Here is a 19656-nt window from a genome sequence, read left to right on the forward strand (position 1 = left end):
TGAATCCCCTTAGATTTCTGTAATTATAGAGTGCTATTTGAAAGAATCTATATTTTTTTCGCCTAATTTAATATTAGTAATATATGTTACATTTCATTAGGGGAGACTGATATATATGATTTACAATTTAAGTCTCTATATACCCTATAGATTTTATTTATAATTAAATTAAAGGTTAAGTTTTAATTATACCATCATTTCATTATTCATGTTTTATAAAGTGTGCCCCAAGTAGAGAATTTCTTGTTTAGCCTCAATAACCTGGGAAGGACTGAAGCTAATATTGGGCCTCCTATATAAACGAGCTGCATATTTCAAGGAATTTAAGCAGATATATTTAATTCGTAAATCTGGACACACTAAGCATTATTCCAGCTAGAAAGAAAAAGCCTTGGTCATGTTTAGCAAGAAACTTTATATCGCCACAACTTTACTTCATTTGCTGCATAATGACGTCATCACTCACACCCCTTGTGACACACACCAGTCAATCAATTTCAAAAGGACTTGACTGGAGTATTGCAAGATGAGGGCAACACATTTTTCAAAGGATGAGCTTTTAAAATGGTCAAATATACGGATAAATACAGGGGGCAGATTCAATTAGCTATGCCATGAGAGCTACTGAATTAGCGTCAATGGATGGAGGGGCACTGGCTAGTATCAGAGCCAGATTTACACACACATATGAACTATGCACAGATCTCCCCCCACACACAGATTCCCTGTAGCACAGATCCTCCTCACACATATCTCCCACTAGCACAGAAGATCCCCCCTAGCACAAAAGATTTCCCCCCCACACACACAGCGCTCCCCCTAGCAGCGGACCCTCCTCACCTTTTTCTCGTTTGTGTGCTTCCTTTGTCCGCATATTCCAATTTCCTTCTCTCTGTGCTGTTACTGAGCTCCAATGTCTGAGTACATCCTGGACTGGTCACCTGATCATCAGAGGTGCCCTTTAGAGCTCAAGGCACGGCCCCTCACAATGAGGCATGCCTCCATTAGCTCTTTTTTTTTATATTTTATTGGCTGCTTCGTGGCCTAGCCCCCAGCTCCAGGCAGTGTCTGAGCTATCAGAGGTGAAGCTGAGCTCTTACTGCCTCGTCTCTTGTCTTTCCCTGTATTTCCAGGGAGTGCTGCAATTTTGGTGAGTTTTGCCTATAAAAACGATCAGAATAATACAAAGATATTTATAAGTTATAAATATCTTCTTTGTATTATTCTTATCATTTCTTTTTCTTTTTTTTAACATATTTTTTTTAAGCGAATCACAATATAAAGATACAGAGAAATTTCCAAAGCATTAATAGCTTAAAGCACACTTATAATGAAAAATATATATATGAAGGTGCGCTTTCTCAGCCTGTCAATATATGGTTTTCAAACAAGCTGCTTCAATAAACAGGATCTGCAAATCCTGTTAAAACAACAACTACAAAAAATGGAATTGAAGCGCTGATGTTTGATTACCATTCAATCCTGGTATAAAAATTTATTAAGACAATAACAATTTCACATATAAAAATTACAGTGCTTAGGACAACATGCAAGGCTTCCTTAACTGAAGGTAAATAACATTGATTACCTATCCGGGACGCTTCAACCCGGAGAAACGCGTCAAGGACTTACAGGATTTTATGCTAGTGCTCCTTCTTATTACCCTGCTCACCATTTCATCTTACATCCGCTGCATATTGACTGATACACCACCCCCCAGCCCGGCACATGCATCTGTACTACAGGGAACCGTGGGCACTACAGCCCGCTACACACATCTGCATTGCTAGCAGACTGCTGAACATTGCTTCCGGCCATTATATCAGCTATAGCCGGCATTACAAACGGGCACTGTATGGAGGCTGAAACACTTGCTTGCCTTCCACGGCTATTGAGTGCCCCACCCGCAAACGGGGATACTAACCATAAGGAACCGGAGGTTTCTCCCCCACTGGATCGGGAAGATTGGGGTGACCATACGATAGACTCCCGCTGACGAGCGGTGCAGATCTCCATACAAAAAAAATTTCAATGGTGAGCATTCTAGTATGAATCTAAAGATTTGCTGATGCAAGCAATATACTGCACAAATACCCCCTTTTTTTTTTTTCTCTTTAATTACTGTATCCTAGTAACGAACACTTTTAGATCATCCAAAGGATACATATGATATTGCTCTGAATTTTACACATTGTATCTATGTGAGCTAATCCTGAGACATTTATGTTAAGTCATCACATGGGATGTTCAGCAAGTTAATATTTATTGATAGGTAATCAATGTTATTTACCTTCAGTTAAGGAAGCCTTGCATGTTGTCCTAAGCACTGGAATTTTTATATGTGAATTTGTTGTCTTAATAAATTTTTATACCAATATTGAATGGTAATCAAACATCAGCGCTTCAATTCCATTTTTTATAATGAAAAAGACTGTATCAAGTCACATAACAATATACAGTGATTCAATTTAAAATTTTAAATACAAAAAAATTACAGAAAACTAGAAAATATCTAGCAGCAATGGTGTGGCCAGCCGTCAAAGAATAGAAGAAATAGTAAAAAAAAATAAAAATTAGTAGACAAAACAAAAAAGGGGGAGGGAGAGGACGTGGGGTGGACTCTAGTCAAGAAAGATTCCCTCAAACTAAACATAATAAAAAAGAAAGAACTTGTAAAGGTTGAATGGAGATTGAATGTTTTGGTGCGTCAACCAGGGGGACCATGTTTTATTGAAAGACTTCGAGGTATTATGCAATATAGCGGTCATATATTCCATCTTGTAAACATACCAAACCCGTGAAATTATAGCCTGCATAGGGGAAGGGGCAGGATTTTTCCAATCAGCTGCTATCTGGCAAGTCATAGCATATACGATATGTCGGAACAACTTATTCTGGTGTCGGGATAGGGTGGGTAGTGGCAAGGGAAGAAGAAAATGCTGAGGATCGAAAGGAATAGCTGCCTCAAATAAACACGAAAGGAGATCGACAACATCCTGCCATATTTTAGTTATCTTCGGACAGGTCCACCAGATATGTAAAAAGGTATCCTCGCCCTGACATCCCCTCCAGCACCTATCTAAGACATCTGAGAACATTACTTTTAGTCGAGAAGGTACATAATACCATCTAAATAGCAATTTATAAATATTTTCCTTAATTTTAACGCAAATAGAGCTGGAGTCGGCATTATCCCAAATTTCCCTTCAATCCTCAACAGCTATGGAATGTCCCAAATCTCACTCCCACGCTAATTCATGAGAGTCCCGAATAGGACTTACTTCCTCACTTAACAGAATAAATAGTAGAAATGAGACCCCTGGTAGAGGGTCGGTTCCAGCATAGAGACTCAAAAGAAGTTAAGGATCTGCTAGTCAGAGTCGAGCTAATTTTGGAATGAAAATTGTAATTTGTAAAAAATCTTTAGTTGGAATTGCTGCTTTTTCTTGGATTTTGGAGAATTGGGGAAAACTAGAGTCTATGGTGATATCATTTAAATAATAAATATCACCTGATGACCAAGCAATAAAGGAAGATTTACATAAACCTGGAGGAAAAGCGGGGTTATGAAATAGTGGTATCAATGGGGACGGGCTTGGAGCAAGCTTAAAACATCTATTGATTAAGTCCCAAAATCTGGAATACCCAAACCACCCCCCTAGAGGGACGCTGAAGCAGTTTTAATCTAATCCGCGGGCGTTTTCGGTTCCATATGAAATATGAAGTTTGGTGGTCCCGTATAGATCCGCTGAGTGCGTATAAGGGTTGTTTTAACCCTTCACAAGGCGCATTACTAATGGTTCAATGACCTAACTGTGTCATACCGTATAGGACATTAAATAATAATTTATTATGCATGACTAACTAGGATAAAATTGTGACAGTGTCTTGTTTGCTACCAAAGGGTGGACTGACGAAGTCGAATAATGGCATGCAACCGCAATTCAATTGTTATCGGACGATTTGGTCGTCCGCCGTCCGATTTATGTTAGTACAATCCACGACGCACCATTGCGTGTGCACGCACCCAGTGTGCGCACGTATCCACAAATTTGCACAATAATATACAACACTCTCACACTGACAAACACAATATTCATGCAGGGTTTAGTTAGTAATGAGAAACAGCTTCTGTATACATGTCTGAGAAAAGTAATTAAAAAAAAATACACCAGGATACTGTGAGTGTTTTACATATAAATTGAGAAGCCCCGCATACAGACAAGTATGGCTGTGGCAATTGAAATATAACCCAGACACTGTTATGCACAATTGAATTTGTCTGAATTAAGAAGTTAGAAATAATGGTCAGAGGTTTGCTAAAGAAGTACTGACAAGTGTATTCTAAATAGGCAGAGGAAAATCTTTGAATTAGCTATCAGATGAAGTGAACCTCACTGCTTGTAACACCTTGCACTGTAGTTTTAAAATATGTTAGAAAGGGATAATATATATATATATATATATATATATATATATATATTAAATCCATCATAAATACACTGAATTGCATAACACAAACACATAGACGTACATGCATAAACACTGCACATTACGCAGTTGCGCTGTTTATCATAAGCACTCTACACATAAATGCACCACGCATATTAGCAACTTTACGCAATAGTCTCTTACACTTACACAAATTTCCTAAAAGGTTCCTTAGTATAAAGGCTAATATTAGGTTTATTCGTTATTGTACAGTCAGGTGCATAAATATTGGGACATTGACAGAATTTTCATATTTTGGCCTCTATTCACCACCACAACGGCTTTGAAATGAAACAAACAAGATGTGCTTTAACTGCAGACTTTCAGATTTAATTTGAGGGTAATTACATCAGGGGGTGTATCTAGGGGTCCGAGCGCCCCTGGCAACGTAATGGACTGACGCCCCCCCCATAGTTTCTGAAAAATTATACTATACAATAAATAAGTACTTATAATGTCACTCTTCTGTCTGTCCAGCCAGCCCCCATGATTCATCAGCCAGCACCCATTTCTGTCTCCCAAGCCAGCCAACCTTATATATATATATATATATATATATATATATATAATATATACACACACATGTATATATATAGATATACATACACATATATACTATATACTATCTATCTATATATATATATATATACACACATACAGTCAGGTGCATAAATATTGGGACATTGACAGAATTTTCATATTTTGGCCTCTATTCACCACCACAATGGCTTTGAAATGAAACAAACAATATGTGTTTTAACTGCAGACTTTCAGATTTAATTTGAGGGTAATTACATCCAAATCAGGTGAACAGTGTAGGAATTACAATGGTTTCTATATGTGCCTCCCACTTTTTAAATATTAGGACTTTTTGTCAATGTCCCAATATTTATGCACCTGACTATATATATATATATATATATACACATATACATACAGACATATAGTGAGGTCTCGATGAGTAGGAGTCCCTCCGAGGTTGCCTCCACTGAACTCAGCTCTAGCTTCTCACTGAATCTATGGGCAGGCAGGCGGCCGGCAGCATACCTGACCCTGTAGGTGACGTCACCCGGAGGAGACACTGAAACTCTATGTGGCGCAGGAAGGGCTTGTGAAGCCTTTCACTGCACCGCCATTTGTTATGCCCAGGTGTCCCTGACTGACCCCCGGCCCTTGCTCCTCCAGTAGGAGACGGGCAGGGGTGTGTGTGGTGACCCGGCAGTGTTTAATGGGTGGGGGCTCGCTCGGACAGGATGTTTAAGGAAACAAATGCTCCTGTCACTAGCAGTTCCTGAGGGAACGGCGAGTCTATTTTCATTGGATAATTCTACCCCTTGGCCGCGGATGGCATCGCTGAATGGCGCCCCCCCTAGGCTGGCGCCCCTGGCGAGTGCCATCCTGGCCAATAGGTAGATACGCCCCTGAATTACATCCAAATCAGGTGAACGGTGTAGGAATTACAAAGGTTTCTATATGTGCCTCCCACTTTTTAAGGGGCCAAAAGTAATGGGACAAACTAAACAATCCTAAATCTAACTTTCACTTTTTAATACTTTGTTGCAAATCCTTTGCAGGCAATTACAGCCTGAAGTCTGGAGCGCATAGACATCACCAGACACTGGGTTTCATCCCTGGTGATGCTCTGCCAGGCCTCTACTGCAAATGTCTTCAGTTCCTGCTTGTTCTTGGGGCATTTTCCCTTCAGTTTTGTCTTCATCAAGTGAAATGCATGCTCAATCGGATTCAGGTCAGGGGATTGACTTAGCCATTGCATAACATTCCACTTTTTAGCCTTAAAAAACTCTTTGGTTGCTTTTGCAGTATGCTTCGGGTCATTGTCCATCTGCACTGTGAAGCGCCATCCAATGGCTGAATATGAGCATATAATATTGCCCGAAACACTTCAGAATTCATTCTGCTGCTTTTGTCAGCAGTCACATCATCAATAAATACAAAATGCAATACATAAATACAGGGGGTGCCTTGTCTATGTAGCGGTACGCTCATACAAATATTTTTTACAGGTGCTGTCCTGTGTGTTGTGGTGTAGGCCGCTGCCCTTCTTATTCTTACATTGCAGGTGCTGTCCTGTGTGTTGTGGTGTAGGCCGCTGCCCTTCTTATTCTTACATGACAGGTGCTGTCCTGTGTGTTGTGGTGTAGGCCGCTGCCCTTCTTAGTCTTACATTACAGGTGCTGTCCTGTGTGTTGTGGTGTAGACCGCTGCCCTTCTTATTCGTACATGACAGGTGCTGTCCTGTGTGTTGTGGTGTAGGCCGCTGCCCTTCTTATTCTTACATTACAGGTGCTGTCCTGTGTGTTGTTGTGGTGTAGGCCGCTGCCCTTCAATAAAAATAAAAAAACTTTTACAGGGGTTATGCACTACAAAAAAATAATGGAGGATATAATAGGGGAAGATCAAGAACCACTTCCTCCTACTGCTGAAGCTGCTGCCACTAGTCACGACATAGACGATGAAATGCCATCAACGTCGTCTGCCAAGGCCGATGCCCAATGTCATAGAAGAGGGCATGTAAAATCAAAAAACCAAAGTTCTGTAAAATGACCTTAAAAATAAATTGAAATCGTCTGAGGAGAAATGTAAACTTGCCAATATGCCATTTACGACACAGAGTGGCAAGGAACGACTAAGGTCCTTCCCTATGTTCATGACTAGTGGTTCAACTTCACATGACGATGGAAGCCCTCCTCCTCCTCCCGCTAGAAAAATGAAACGAGTTAAGCTGGCAAAAGCACAGCAAAGAACTGTGTGTTCTAATTCTAAGAAGATATCACAAATCACCAAGGAGAGTCCAAGTGTGGCGACGGTTGCGATGCCTGACCCTCCCAACACTGGATGGGAAGAGGTGGCTCCTTCTACCATTTGTATGCCCTCTGCAAGTGTTGGAAGAAGCACCCACAGTCCACTTGCTGCTATTCAAATTGAAGATGTCACTGTTGAAGTACAACAGGATGAGGATATTGGTGTAGCTGGCGCTGAGGAGGAAGTTGACGAGGAGGATTCTGATGGTGATGTGGTTTGTTTAAATCAGGCACCGGGGGAGACAGTTGTTGTCCGTGGGATGAAAAAGCCCATCACGGTCATGCCTGGGCAGACGAACAAACATTCCACCTCTTTGGTCTGGAAACATTTCAGTCCAAATCTGGACAACTACTGTCTTGCCATATGTTGCGTATGTAAAGGTGTAATAAGTAGGGGTAAGGACGTTAACCACCTAGGAACATCCTCCCTTATACATCACCTGCAACGCATTCATAAAAAGTTACTGCCAAGTTCAGAAACTGTGGCTAAGACCATAAGCAGTCCAGGGACACCTAAATTCCTTTGTCCTGTTGTATCCAAGCGCCTGCAAACCACACTGTCAACTCCCTCCTCGTCAATTTCCTCCTCAGTCAGGATCAGAAGTAGTCCTGCAGGCCAGGTCACTGGCATGACTGACTCCTCTCCTATCTGAGATTCCTCTGGAGGATCCTGCATTGCTACGCCTACTGTTGCCGCTGCTGCTGGTAGTCGTTCATCATCCCAGAGAGGAAGTTGGGACACCACTACTTCTTTTACTAAGCAATTGACCGTCCAACAGTCCTTTGCGAGGAGGATGAAGTACGACAGCAGTCATCATGTTGCAAAGCGTATAACTGAGGCCTTGATAGCTATGTTGGTGTTAGACGTATTAGACGTGCGTTGGTATCCGCCATTGGTGCAGTGGGATTTAGACAAATTGATGGAGGTAGTGTGTCTCTGGTACCAAATCCCATCTAGATTCCACTTCACTAGGCAGGCGATACCGAGAATGTACAGAGACATCAGAAAAAGTGTCCTCAGTGTCCTAAAAAATGCATTTGAACCCAATGTCCACTTAATCACGGACATGTGGACAAGAGGAACAGGGCAGACTAAGGACTATATGACTGTGACAGCCCACTGGGTAGATGTATCGCCTTACGCAGCAACAACAGCAGCATCACCAGTAGCAGCATCTCAAAAACGCCAGCTCGTTCCAAGGCAGGTTGCACTGTGTATCACCAGTTTCAGTAAGAGGCACACTGCCGACAACCTCTTAGAGAAAATCATCGCCCAATGGCTTACCCCACTTAGACTCTCCTGGGGATTTATGATATCTGACAATGCCACCAATATTGTGCGGGCATTACATCTGGGCAAATTCCAGCACGTCCCATGTTTTGCTCACACAATAAATTTGGTGGTGCACAATTTACTGAAAAACAACAAGGGCGTGCAGGAGACGCTTTGGGTGGCCCAAAACATTTCGGGCCACTTTCGCCATTCAGCGACTGCGTGCCGAAGACTGGAGCACCAGAAAACACTCTTGAACCTGCCCTGACATCACCTGAAGCAAGAGGTTGTGATGCGGTGGAAATCAACCCTCTATATGCTTCAGAGGATGGAGGAGCAGCAAAAGGCCATTCAATCCTATACATCCACCTATGACATAGGCAAAGGAGGGGGTATGCACCTGACTCAATCGCAGTGGAGAATGATTTCCGTGTTGTGCAAGGTTCTCCAGCCATTCAAACTTGCCACACGTGAAGTCAGTTCAGACACTGCCAGCTTGAATCAGGTCATTCCCCTCATCAGGCTTTTGCAGAAGCAGCTGGAGAAAGTGAAGGAGGAGCTAAGACGGAGAGATTCCGCTCGGTATGTGGGACTTGTGGATGAAGCCCTTCATTTGCTTTGCCAGGATTCGAGGGTAGTCAATATGTTGAAATCAGACCACTACATTTTGGCCACCGTGCTCAACCCTAGGTTTAAAGCCTATGTGGTGTCTCTCTTTCTGGCGGACACAAGCCTGCAGAGGTGCAAAGACCTGCTGGTGAAAACACTGTCAGCTGAAGCTGAATGTGACACGTCAATAGCTCCTTCATTTTCTCCCGCAACTGGGGCTGCCAGGAAACAACTCACATATCCTAAGCAACCCGCTGGTGGTGATGCGATACAGGCAGGACCATGTTTGGACATCTGGACCTGCCCACAATTTCTGACATGTCTACTGTCACTTATCCCAAAGAAACCAGAATATCCCGCACAGGAATAATAACCACTGTTATATTTCACATCTAAAAGTAAAACCAGCAATAGGTACCATATATATCATATCTTATATCATAATTTTATCATAAGATAAATTTTATATGCTGGAGGTGCTCCCTGGAATTGAGTAACTAGAACTCAAAAAGTAACAATAATTGGAAAAACCAATCATCAGTATAGTGATTCCTTCGTGGGGCACTCTTATGTACAAAAGAGTGCCCCACGAAGGAATCACTATACTGATGATTGGTTTTTCCAATTATTGTTACTGTTTGATGTCTACTGTCACTGCATATGATACTGTCACCATTGACAGAATGGTGGAGGATTACATCAGTGACAGCATCCAAGTAGGCATGTCAGACAGTCCGTACCTGTACTGGCAGGAAAAAGAGGCAATTTGGAGGCCCTTGTACAAACTGGCTCTATTTTACCTAAGTTGCCCCCCCCTCCAGTGTGTACTCCGAAACAGTTTTTAGTGCAGGCAGGAACCTTGTCAGCGTAAGGTGTAGGAGGTTGCTTCCACAAAATGTGGAGATGATGTTCATCAAAATGAATTATCAATTCTTCTAGGAAGACCAGCCTTCAGAAAGTACAGAGGGATCTGTGGTGGTGGATTCCAGCGGGGACGAATTAATACTCTGTGAGGATGAGGATGTACACAACACTGAAGAGGGTGAGGAATCGGTGGATGAGGAGGATGAGGACGACATCTTGCCTCCGTAGAGCCAGTTTGTGCAGGGACAGATTAATTGCCAGCTTGTTTTGTGGGGGCCCAAACGAACAATCGTTTCAGCCACAGTCGTGTGGCAGACCCTGGCGCTGAAATGATTGGTTTGTTAAAGTGTGCATGTCCTGTTTATACAACATAAGGGTGGGTGGGAGGGCCCAGGGACAATTCCATCTTGCACCTCTTTTTTTTCTTTGCATTATGTACTCTTTGGGGCCTTGTTTTCCAAACTGCCATCCTGTCTGCCACTGCAGTGCCACTTCTAGATGGGACACGTGTTTGTGCCACCCACTTGTGTCGCTTAGCATAGTCATCCAGCTACCTTGGTGCAACCTTTTGGCCTAAAAACAATATTGTGAGGTGTTCAGAATAGAGTGGAAATTAATGTTATTGAGGTTAATAATAGCGTAGGAACAAAAATAAGAACCAAATTCTGTGATTTTAGCTGTTTTTTGCTTTTTTCCAAAAAAATACAGATCCAAAACCAAAACCCAGAAGGGTGGTTTTGGCAAAACCAATCCAGTTCCAAAACACGAAGAAAGATCCAGATTCAAAACCAAAACACAAAACACGAAAAGTGGCCAGTGCACACCCCTGTAATAAACACAATTTGTGTTACTGTTTCTGCAAAACTTGTTACTGATATGACTGAAGAAGACAAGCACCCCTCATCTGTAGCACTGAAATGGTTAATATAAAATGAAACCACTTTGCCTATCAGGGTATTTTTATTCAATTCATTTTAAAGGAAGTAAACTCCAACGTTCCGGATCAGTAGTACAATACGCAAAGTTCTAGGATTTTTCAAGGACAGGATGTCTAAACAAATTCATTGAAATCAACTGCATGATTCAATTAACATTTAGCAGATTCTGACACATCATGTTTCTAGCTGACCAGCCAGCCAATTTTCTGCAAAACGTTATATCTGTGTCTCTGTATTGGATGTCTCCTTACGTCACTGGATTACTTGACGTCGCTGGATTACTTTTGTTTGAAATGCCAAATAAGGTGTTAGGGGCATCACAATACATGCCTCCTAATATGGGGAGCAATCATACACAAGACAGCCGACAGGCCACTGCAGATCATATAACGGAATGAACGAAGTATTAATAAAAAACATTGCAGCATTACAATTTCTTGTCCTTAACTAGAATATTACTGTAGCCTATATTATTTTATATATCACTTAGATCTGCAAAGCATCATCTCTGGCTTGAAAATGTAGAAATATGTATGTTTTTAATAAAAGAGTGAGTGCAGATATAGGTTGATATCAGATAAGTGTTAGATTGGATAGATGATTATCTCATCAGGGTTGGGGGAGAGTAAAGGAGAGCCAGAAGCTCTGGCAGGAGGGGACTGGGGTAGGGCAGAGGAAGAAAATAAGAAGCAGAGTTATAGAAGTGGGAGGTTGAATGGAGGAATACATGCAGGACAGGTTGGAATAGAAACAAAGAGATTAGTTATCCTGAAGACAAATAGGAAAGTGAGAGATGAGTGGAGACAGGATGCAGAACATTAGGTCATGTAGGAGATGACCCTCCATCTCTACACACAAATGTTTACTCATCTCTGATTACTGGTTGTTAAGCATGTCTGCAAGGCTTTACATGAGCTAGACCCACTCTGAAACTCTCTTAGGCCGGGATGTACTAAATGGAAAATGCGATGAAAACCCTGTTTTCGGGGTTTTACTGCATTTTTCATATGTACTATTGCGTGGCCGCCGGGGCTCCGATGTGCTGGCATTACCCTATAGAAGCCTATGGGCATCTACCGCATCGCGCTGGTATGAGGGCTCTGATTGGCAGCCGGGTCACTCTGGGCATGCGCAGATGGACTCCCGGGTCATAAACTTGGAAGTCCAGGGCACAGCACTGATCACAAAGGACAGCTCTTAATGCTACTGATCCCATGTTAGTGCATATGCGATCAGTAGGGATGCGATACCTGTCAGGATGTACCGCACAATGTTAGTACATTCGCCCTTACTATTAGACACACCTCAATATATTACACCTTAAAACTACAGGAGTGGGTGCATAACATGGAAACCTGTTATCTAGAAAAGTTCCCAAACTCAGAAAGAAAAAACAAGAATGATTGATGTTGTAGAGCAATAATATTACATCAGTGGCGTAACTAGGGTATTTGGAGCCCAAGGCAAATGTAAAAATGGAGCCCCCCCTATGTGCGCGCGCCGAAGACGTGGCAAACAATGGGCATGGACACTTAAAAATGGTGTGTTTCAACATGACACACCCCTTTATCGTCACTCTGAACATTCCTTTCCATATGCACCTTAACCCCAGTAGTGTCCCTTATACAGTACCCCCAGTATGCAATGTCCCCAGTTGTGGTCCCTCTTATGCAGGCCTATAGTAGTGCCCCTTATACAGTACACCCAGTAGTGGTCCCCCTTATGCAGACCCTCATTAGTTCCCCTTATTCAGTACCCCAGTAGTGGTCTCCCTTATGCAGTGCCCCCCACTATGAAGTGCCCCCAGCAGTGGTCTCCTTTATGCAGTGCTCCTTTATATAGTGCCCCCAGCAGTAGCCCCCCCCCTTATGCAGTGCCCCCATTAGTGGTCCCCCTTATGCAGGCCCCCAACAGTGATCCCCCCTAACCAGTGCCCCTTATAAAGTGCCCCCTGTAGTTTTCCTCCCTATTTAGTGCCCCCAGTAGTAGTCCCCTAGTAGTAAGCCCCTTATATAGTGCCCCCAGTAGTAGTTCCCCCCCTCGCGATGCAGTGCCCCCAATAGTAGTCCCCCCTGTGTTACTGCACAGCCTGAGACTGCCCGCCTCCCACCCTCCTCCTGGCGCTATTGGGTAAGCGCTCAGGGGGAGGGAAGGTCTCGGCTGTGCAGCAAAGGACCGGCGCTGGGCGCAGGGAAGCCTAGCGCCAGTCCTTTGTAAATGTGTAGCGCTGACCGCACACAGGGCCTGATTCAGACCCGGACGCTATTTGCGGACGGTCATTCCAAAAAAGGGGCCGGCTATTTAAATTGAGTGCTCGCTCTTTGCGGTTCATTGACGCCTCTATGTCTGAGCGAGCGAACGAAAAATGCGCTCGCTATTTTGTAAAGACTCCCCTTTGCCGTTCGCATCACACGTTATCTACGCTATTTATTAGATTAATCGGGAACATCAAAAGGCATCTGAACTGCTCGCAGTGCTTGTGGTAGGTTTTTCTTACCGCAATCACTGCGAGCAGTTCAGGCTAAAAGACAACCAAGTGACGTGGTCGATGACGCTCCTTTACGAATTATGCACTCCCATTAAATGCCATTTTCACCGTTTGGCACACCTTCAGGCTAAAAGACAACCAAGTGACGTGGTCGATGACGCTCCTTTACTAATTATGCACTCCCATTAAATGCCATTTTCACCGTTTGGCACGCCTGCGTTCGGATCTCCACTCCCCCATTTTCAAGCACCTTCCCCTGTTACCACCCACAAACGGTACAATCAAATTAGTAGCCCCTCGCTGTTTTGCGAGCACACGATTTCCGACTGCAATGACTGGTTTGCGCTTGTGCATTACGACCCATACGCATGCGCAGTTGTGCGAACATCGCTCAGAGCGAACGTGCGGCCGCTTACGAGCGGCTCTGAATCAGGCCCACACTGCGGTCGGCGCTACACTGCCTAACTAGGGAGGGTCGGTACCATGGCCGGCAGCGCCCCCACCCCACCCCCGTGCCACCGGTCCTACGGCGCCCAGGGCACACGCCCTGCTCGACCCCCTTAGTTACGCCACTGTATTACATGCAGACATTGGGGTCTTCTCCTACAGCAATTCTCAAGAGTCTTTCTTAACATGTAGTAAGGTAATGACAGGTTTCATCATTAAAGGTGATTTAGTATATTTTGGATATGTGCTCCAAATTCTTAAAAAGTTGCAAGCATCTATATAATATTAATAATCAGCTTCAGTGTGCGCAGTGGAAGCCGGGGCGTGCGCCTCAGGAGCCAACAGCTCCCACTGCAGCAACGGGACAGACCTTAGAGGGCGGATCCAGGGGCCATCCTGGCATTCCTGGGTTGTGGGTAACACCTGAATTACAATAAATACTGTGGCTCTTTATAAATTATTCAGAATTTGTTGTGTCCTTATAATAAAATGATTACTACAGTAATGCCCCCTCCTTTACTTAAAAAAGTAGTAAATCCTTACTTAGACAAATTATATATTTCCCTCTTATATTAAAAATACCAAAATAATACTACTTATAATAACATAAATGAAATAGTGGCAGCATATTCATAAAATAAAAAAGTAGTTGCACGAAAAGCAGCCCTAATTGTGTCTCTCTCCATGTCCGTTGATAAAGGCGGTGAAAGTAGGCTGTCACATGATTTGTACCAGCCCTATATCCTTGGTGCAGGAGATCCAGCTGAAGCAGGACAGATCTCTACATACACTCACCTCTGAATAAGCCGCAATCCCACCAACATGCCACAATATGCCTACGGTAAACTCATCCTGCATGCAAACACCAAAATCAAAATGCCCAATCAGTCACAAGTGGAAATGCAACTGAGATCATCAATAATTATGCAGACGCAGTTTTCTAAAATATAGAGATCCCTCTAGGAGGGGATCAGTATGAAATAGGTTAAAATTCCAACATGAGAAGGCTGACGCTGGCTGGTAAGTACCCTAACCCTTCCCTGTCCCCCGCCCTTAGGGGTGCCTATCCCTAAAACTCCCGGGTTGGTGCCTAACCCTAAGTCACCCCTGGGGGTGCCTTAACCTAACCCCCCACTCCCACACCCTAACCCTCCAGGGGGATGGGGTGCCTAGCCGTAACCCTCCCCCCTAGGGGTGCCTAACCCTAATCTCCCCCCCGAAACCTAACCCCGCAATACTCCCTAAACCTAACCCCCCCCCCACGCGGCTAACACTAAGGACACCCCAGACTTACCTCGTTCGGCATTCCGGATTAAGATAAGCCTCGGTGTTTCTACGCCTATCTTAAGTCCCCCATCGGGCTTCTCCTGTTGGGATATAGACTGGCAGCATTTAATCTGCCTGTCTATAAACTGCATCCCATCTAGGAGAGCTACGAAGAACCCCATTTGTAATTTTATACCTGTATTTTTCTTTCATGGACAAACATTTTTAAAGAGCCCCCTACTATGCTCCTGCAGGGCCTCCTACCTAGTCCTCAGCAGCTCACTTCTATTAAGCATTGCTCTCTAAACTCTGCGGACAATAGCTCTTTCATGTAGTAGACACGTGTAAACTGTCTAGTATCACTATATGAACTCCATCACGGGGGACGGGCCTGCCCAGTCTCACATGTCAGTCTTGGAGAGCAATAAACATGGGAGAAAGCCCTACATTACCCCACAAGACCAGAAATGAAGTATACTGAGGAACTTTTGTCCTCGTCTGTTTACATATAGATTATGATGTAATGTCTTGCACAGTAGTCCAGCAAAGACAGCTGCCGATTTATAGTGCTTGCTGCCGCCAGAGTTGTGCGGAGATGTAACAGAACAGAGACCTCCCCTGGGCACATATACATCAAGAATTATTGGTGCTCCTAAATGTGTTTATAGCATGTAAAGGCAGTCAACATGCTATGGGGAAACCTAGGCCAAATATTACAACTGTTAATAAATTATTATTACAATTTGAGAAATATTGAATAAAAAGTTTACTGTGATTTCACTGGATAGGACGCTTTAGTGTTGTACTGGACTTGTATGCATGCAATTTCCTAGTAATAACAGCATTAACTCCTATTGGTCCTATAAATTCTTCTATGTGGTTATTTACTTTTATTTTTCCCTTTGCTGCAGCATTTTCTAGTACTGGAAAATAGAAATTTGTGGCAGGACAGATTTCAGTGGCAATTTAATAGTAAATTTGCTACCTACAAATAATGAAATAGGGTGACTGAGAGTTAGGCAATTCCTTATTATCATTTAATAAATAATGAATACGCCCATTAAGTGGAATATTTAATATAATTTTGTCCTGTTAAACATAAATTCTTATTCTTATTGACGCATATCTCAGCAATCAGAAGTGATAACAATAGTACATTTGCCAAGCCTCTCACTAGGACACGGGCTCCAATAAGAGTTAGAAGCAGAGATAGTTGCCACAAGCACTTCTGGGTACAGACTCGGCGAGCCTAATGCACATGTAAGGCCGACACACTGCGCATGACCCTGTAAGGGCCAGTGGGGAAGATCCCTCGCGGAAACAAATGTATTACAGTAGTTCATAGGCTACCGGTGCTACGTATTCAAGAACATAGAAAATGTCACAATTTAGCAGCACCAGAGAAACCTATGGAGGGCTACAATGAATGTGCAGTTGCTAAAATTCACTATCTTGTGATTTCAGGCACAATTAGTGTTATAAATAGGCCCCAAAATATTATGGTAGAATATAAATGGTGTGCTTTATGCTACTTAACATCACATTGAATAAAACGACACCCATAACATATTGTCAGAACCTATGGTGTTAATAGGTGTCAGTGGTGTGCGATGGAGGTTAAGTTCACTAAGCTGATAACTTAACCAGGCTTATTCATTATTAACCGGCAGATGACAGGATGCAGGGTAACACAGGGTTAAAGCCGGTATGCACATATAATAGGTACAAACAGATCCAGCCCAGGGCTTATGGGGTTAATGCAGGTAGTGGGCAGTTAAGGGTAGCACACACCTGTATATACATTCAGTGATGGCAATGGTCCTTTAGCAGTGAACGGTGGTGAGTGACACAATGGTACTTATGGTACCACTGCTTTAACAGCCAATCTTCGTAGCAGTGAGAGACTCAGGGGCATGTCCTGCCTCAATGGAAGACGGGAGAGATTTGAGCGAACAGGCCACACATGCACAGAAGCACATTTGGGTTGGAGGTTGCACTGTGCAGTCAGCGCACCTCTATCTCAGGTACGGAGTCCTGAAAACGGCAGTAGAGGGAGAGACAGGGAAGAGCGCACTCCCCTCTCAACAACCACATTCCACATTTTGGATGTGTAACTTAACAGCAACACGGTACATACAAATCAAAAATAACAAAGTAAGACACAACAACATTTCAAATACATTCCAGTACACATTTTTGCAGCAGAGCATCTAGTACATGTCAGACCTTTGGTCAACATATCAGCAAATTTTCTACTCACCTGTCACATATTTAACACTAATCAATTTACCATCTACCAGCTCCCTTATAAAATGGTGTCTTATGGCATATATAGACTGCTCATGATGTTTGGTGCTAGAAGACAAATCAAGTGCACCTTTGTTGTCACATGCTGACAATAATTCACACAAAATCTGCTTCAAGCACAACGAGGCCGCACAGACGGTGTAATGGTTAGCATTACTGCCTCACAGCACTGAGGTCATGGGTTCGATTACCACCATGGCCCTAACTGTGCGGAGTTTCTATATTCTCCCTGTGCTTGCATGGGTTTCCTCCGGATTCCTCCCACACTCCAAAAATATACTGGTAGGTTAATTGGCTCCCAACAATTAATTAACCCTAGTGTGTGTGTGTACATGTGGTAGGGATTATAGATTGTAAACTCCACCGGGGCAGGGACTGATGCAATGGGCAAATATTCTCTGTGAAGCGCTGCGGAATATGTGTGCACTATATAAATAACTGGTAATAATAATAATAATGACATCTCTATGGCTATTTCTGCGAGTGTCACATACACTGCCTCTGTAGTGGATAAGGCAACAGTGGGTCTTTTCCTGCTAGCCCAGCTGATGGCTGCACCTGCCAAAACAGGTATCTGGCGGAAGAATGCCTATCGTGCTCATCTAGCTAGCAAGACTTCCAGTGGTATTTAGCTTCTTCCAGAAGATCCACTTGTTTTTGACTGTTCTGCAGTAAATCGGCCTGTCCACAATGGTCATTGTTTACACCTGTAAGCTCTGTATCTATGGCTGATTTCCATTCTTCCCAGTTGCTATTGATTTTTCTTCTTGTATAGTTTGAGGTTCACAGCAGACAAAGGACATGACACAGCGCGGATTGTAATGCAGCTGCAAAAATATGCTAATACCTACCACAGCTCAGCCAGCATAGAGACGCCCACAACTGCTTTCTCACCTCACAGTCCTGTATATACATCGGTTACACCGAACCGTCACGTACATTACAGCAGCTCTGACCAGTCGCAGAAATTGCAAGTCTCGTCGCACGCAGTGAGTACTCAAGCTGCCTGGTAATCACAGTGGCTAATTTATGCACGCTCATACAACGGCATTCAAACAGACAGACACAGCTGCGTTCTGCAACCACTCCCTTGTCACCACCCCCAAACGCTCACGGGCTGTCACTCTCTCTGCTGTGGATTCCTATCTGCATGTGTAGTCACAGTGCGATCACCGGGCACCCACAGTGCATAACAATCGCTCGAACTGCGTACATACTTGCAATTGCGATCGCCGCTGAATCTGGCCCAAAGTTAGCAAATTCCTTGTATCTTTTAGGTGGTTCCCCTTTGTTGTTCCTCTTAGAGCTCCTGCTCTGTGATTGATCACTTGTATCTGTAGTCTCCATTTCTGACACACTTTCAGCAGTCGGCTTATCTTGCATCATAAATTTTTGTGGTGTTGCAATATCCAGCTTGTCTTAGTTGAAGCTGTCTCGTGATTCACTACATCTTTAGTTTTTATAAGTCTTTGATTGACATTGCCCCACAATCTGAAGCCTTTGCTTTCTTGACAATATCCAAGCATGATACATGGAATGGACTTGGGATCCAACTTGCATATGCTCTAATCTACACTCAAAGACACAGAGATGATTGACACTTGGCTTTTACTGGACCATGCCTCCAATAGTGTTTTACGTTTTACTGCCACTGAAGGTGCTCGATTCTCAAAGTAAAGTGCAGTTAGGACTGCCTTTACCCAGATTCTCTTGTCCAGACCTGCCTGTGCTTTCTCAACAATTGTTCTGTTTGCCATTTCACTCAAACTGTTCTGTTATGCAGGCAATCGTTAGTAGGTGTTGGATGCCACTCTTCTTTAGAAAAATAGTAAGAACTCTCTTCTCATATTTTCCTCTATTGTCAGACCTTAGCACTTTTATTTTTAGGCCTGTTTGAGTTTCCAATAGAATTCTGCAATTTTACTGGTTACTTCACTTTTGAAGTGATAGCAAAGTGATGTATTTACAATCACTTTACTGCTTACTTCTGTAACACCCCCCCCCCCCCACTGACATTGTCTCTACTGTGCATTTGCAAACAAACATTGGCACATGTGCCTGTTGACAGCACAGGGGAAGAAACCTATGAATTCCTCTCCAGAAGAAATATGTGGTTAATAGCCCCCAGGCTACCGTGGCAAATGCCATTTT

This window comes from Taudactylus pleione, unplaced genomic scaffold (assembly GCF_031769625.1).
Source record: "Taudactylus pleione unplaced genomic scaffold, aTauple2 ptg000089l, whole genome shotgun sequence".
NCBI classification, from domain to species: Eukaryota; Metazoa; Chordata; class Amphibia; order Anura; family Myobatrachidae; genus Taudactylus; species Taudactylus pleione.